Here is a 4,141-nt window from a genome sequence, read left to right as displayed (position 1 = left end):
TACAAGAGAAAACCTAACTGAATGGATCATTGATAAAGCGATATAAAAGTTTATTGAGCTCGGACCAAAAATTATACAAAACGAGAAAGATATAATAAATAATACCATATACATGACACAAAACACATAAATCTCGGGTTCGAGCCAATAAGAAACAAATACCAAAACGCTGCGATGCGGTAAAATTACACCGACACGGTTACGTGCGGAGGTCGCTTTGATTACTCATCGCGTTTCTCCCGTCCGTTCGGAACCGCCGGCAAAAAAACTGTGCGACCAACGGCGCCAAAGAGCACGACGCCGGACCATTTCTCTCTGGCTGATGTGAATGGAAGTAAAAGACGCTTGCGTGAGGTCTCTCGACCTTTATCTCTCTAACTTATACTTATGGGTCGTCGTCTACTTGATCGGGTACAAACAAGTCGTAAGAAACAAACAAACAAACCACAAAAATACAAGTCGTAAAAAAACAAACTTCTGTTGGTTAACCTACAATATGAAGGATCGAAATGAAAGAAGGATCATATTATTACAAACCGAAAGTGAAGGATCATTAAAATTGAAATACAATATATATATAAATATATAAATGTACCCGTCGTTGCGACACCCTAGTTAAATGGAAAGATATAAAAAAGAGAGAAAAGGAATACAGATGACCCGCCGTCTGATCTTTGCTAAATGATCTGGCATCACCGGAGTTTTTTTGGTCCGTGTTGCGTTCGCTCTATTCGAAATGAAACTCGCGGAGGCGAAGAATTGTTAAAAGTTTACGAAGCGTCTAGGAGTGGTTAAAACTGAGAGAGTTGAAACTACGATGTATTAGAACGAGCAACCGTCGAAACTTTGTTTTCGCGACGTTCTTTTCGTCGCTCTCGTCCCCACGCTCCTACGCTTTGGTTGTTTCTTTGCCATCCGTGTTGCGATAAAAAGATTTCTCCATTGTCCAAAAAGGACGGATCGAGATTCCTCTTTCGAGAGGGAGAGAGAGGTACTTGCGGGTAACCTGGAATCTACGAAACACGCACCGTGGTAAGATTCGTGCGTCCGCCTGATCGATGTGTGTTGTTTACGGACCGGCTGAGAAGCGACGATAGCGAGTCTTTGAAAAACTATGTGTCCATTAGTTAGACCGATCGTCGCCGGCCGTGTGTCTGTTCGAATCTCGCAACCCACGATTCAGCGACAGGACGCGCGCTCGCATTCCTTGTGTGCGTTCGTACTTTTCAAGGTTTTTAAATGTACTTTACGCCCGACCGTCGAGAGGAGCGTGCCACTGGGCGTTTCTCCGACGGTTTCCGTCCTTGACGCGATCGTGTCGTCAACGATCGAACAAACAAACAAATACGTTGGCGACGCCCGAATTCGCTCTCCCGCACGCGCCGGGTGGGAGAGTGATGTGGGTATCGAATGTGATGCGTGTTAATAATGAAAATAACACTCTAAAGATCTAAAGAGTTTGAAATACAAAATTTTACGATTACCCTGAACGGTGGATCACTTGGCTCGTGGGTCGATGAAGAACGCAGCTAATTGCGCGTCAACGTGTGAACTGCAGGACACATGAACATCGACATTTCGAACGCACATTGCGGTCCACGGATACAATTCCTGACCACGCCTGGCTGAGGGTCGTTTTCTTAACAAAAGACTGCTTGCGTTTGCTTCTCGAAAAAAGAGTAATTCATTTCTTTCTAAACATCTCGCCGTCGTTCAACGAAAGTAGAACGTTTCGGAGCGGGATTATCGAACGAAATTGAAAGAATGAATGAACGATAAACAAAGAAAGAGTCGCAACGTACGAGCGATAGTTGGGCAGTTCGTCGGCGTTTGTCGTGGAAACGATGTGACGAAAATCGCAACCGATACACTAAATGCAGGCCGTTAAAGGAGAGAAACAAATTTCGAAATATCTCTTCGAACTAGCGCAAGTGCGTCACGGCGCGCGAGTCGTTCGTTAAAATTTATAAACGACCGCCGTGAAAGCACCGAGTTCTCGGAAGATAATCTATAAAGATTCTCCATCCTGCTGGAAGTTATCGGATCGGCGCGATTGTTCACTTGTAGAAATCCACGCTCCCGACGTTGCCAGAAACGATATTTACGAAAGTGTGTCAAAAATAAACGAAAGAAGCTCTCCTATAAATTTAGAAAAAGCAAACGAGTGAAATGTTTGAGATGATAATTTGCTGAAATGCAAGCTCGAATAGCCCCAGGGTTTCGAATGATTCCCCGCGCTTTATACATCTCTCTGTTTACAAACGGTGTATAAATGAAAGATCGCTTCAGATGGGTCGTCGCTGTTTGACGCGCGATGCTGTTCCTTTTTTTTTGTCTGTCTGTGCGTTTAGCTTCGCTAAACAAGTTAAATGGTTAAAAAGCGTCGAAAAAGCGAATACACACGCGACAAGACAAATCTAACGAGTAAAGGAACGCTCCGCTCCAAGATAAAAATGGTTGTTTACAATCAATACAGCGTTTCGGTACCCCTGATCGTAGTCTGAAACTGTGTAACAAAAGAGAGGAAAGCGAATGGTGAAGGAACTTCGAAGCCTCCGTGGCGTGGCTAGAACTTGTGATAAAAGTATGTTTGCAGCAATTATGCATGCTCCCGTTTAAAACAGCATTTCAATGTCTCGCATGGCTTAAAGCTCTAGGAGGCTTCAACATTTAGAATACATACGGACTACTTCGTTTGTTAAAGATAAGCGAAGACCGCGCGACCATCGCTCGGTCGTCCAGTCCTCGAAAGTTTTGTTGCGTTCCAAAGAAGAGACAAATGGGGTTTACCCTTGCGCTAAGGGGAGAAGAAGAGAAAAGCAGTTGTTAAATCTAAGAGGTGTGTGGAGTACATCGCGTGTTGGTTAAAATTGTTAAATGAAGTATACGCGAAATGTTCTCTCGCTCTTGCTTTTCCTCTTGCTTCCGTGGCGCTCGAAAAGAAGGGATGATAAATAAAGAAACCTATTCGAAATCTCTTGTGGAACAAAAAATAATACGGACGGACGTTAAAATTGAACCGAGACGAAATGGATCGTCTTGCGAGTTGTCTTCGCTTTGAAATTGTTAAAAATTGATAAAAGCAATACGACGAAGCTGCAGTCCGCAAAATGTTTGAAGCAAAAAGGAAATAACACGAAAATTATGGGAACGTCGTGTCTCAACTTTTTTTCCCTCTTGTGCTCGTTTCATCGAACGATAAATACAAACATTTTGAAACGAGAGAGGAGGAAAAATTGAATATGCGAAAGGTTGATTCACGCACAGTTTCTCTACGTGTTTGCTTTTTTGCTTCTTTTCGTTTATTTTTTTTTTTTTGCATCGAGCATCATTATTCACCTTTCGATGAAACCAAAGAAATTGACGACCTCAGAGTAGGCGAGATTACCCGCTGAATTTAAGCATATTATTAAGCGGAGGAAAAGAAACTAACTAGGATTTCCTTAGTAGCGGCGAGCGAACAGGAATGAGCCCAGCACTGAATCCCGCGGTACCGCCGCTGGGAAATGTAGTGTTCAGGAGGATCCGTTTATCCCGAGACATCGAATTGCGTCCAAGTCCATCTTGAATGGGGCCATTTACCCATAGAGGGTGCCAGGCCCGTAGTGACCGGTACGCGTTTCGGGAGGATCTCTCCTTAGAGTCGGGTTGCTTGAGAGTGCAGCCCTAAGTGGGTGGTAAACTCCATCTAAGGCTAAATACGACCACGAGACCGATAGCGAACAAGTACCGTGAGGGAAAGTTGAAAAGAACTTTGAAGAGAGAGTTCAAGAGTACGTGAAACCGTTCAGGGGTAAACCTGAGAAACCCAAAAGATCGAATGGGGAGATTCATCGTCAACAACGCTGGCTCCCGTTGGTGCGCGATGCCCCGGATGGACCTTCGGGTTCCATTAGCGAGGGCACACCACCTTCGGCGAATGTTCCGGCGAGGTAGTCGTGCACTTCTCCCCTAGTAGAACGTCGCGACCCGTTGCGTGTCGGTCTACGGTCCGAGGCGGAGCCTGTCCGTCACCTTAACGTTGTTCGTGACAGACCCTCGGTTGCCTGGCCGACTGCGCGACGGTACTCAGACGGTATCAGGCGCAACCAATCCATTTCGAATGTGTGTGCGTCAGGACCGCCGCAAGCTAGGTTCAGTT

General features: G+C 45.1%; 1 non-coding gene and 1 pseudogene across 1 annotated transcript; both read left to right on the top strand.

Annotated features, from left to right (window-relative positions):
* Positions 1 to 1,481: 1,481 nt before the first annotated feature.
* Positions 1,482 to 1,635, top strand: LOC143306641 (5.8S ribosomal RNA). Its single transcript, XR_013064002.1, has one exon. It is a non-coding gene; the product is annotated as a 5.8S ribosomal RNA (ribosomal RNA).
* A 1,729-nt stretch (positions 1,636 to 3,364) lies between these two features.
* The window catches only part of LOC143306663 (large subunit ribosomal RNA), a 4,525-nt pseudogene continuing 3,748 nt past the window's right edge, over positions 3,365 to 4,141 (top strand).

The sequence above is a fragment of the Osmia lignaria genome, unplaced genomic scaffold (assembly GCF_051020975.1).
Source record: "Osmia lignaria lignaria isolate PbOS001 unplaced genomic scaffold, iyOsmLign1 scaffold0016, whole genome shotgun sequence".
Classification (NCBI taxonomy): Eukaryota; Metazoa; Arthropoda; class Insecta; order Hymenoptera; family Megachilidae; genus Osmia; species Osmia lignaria.
The sequence above is the reverse complement of the archived record's forward strand: the minus strand, read 5'-3'. Positions and strand labels throughout refer to the sequence as shown.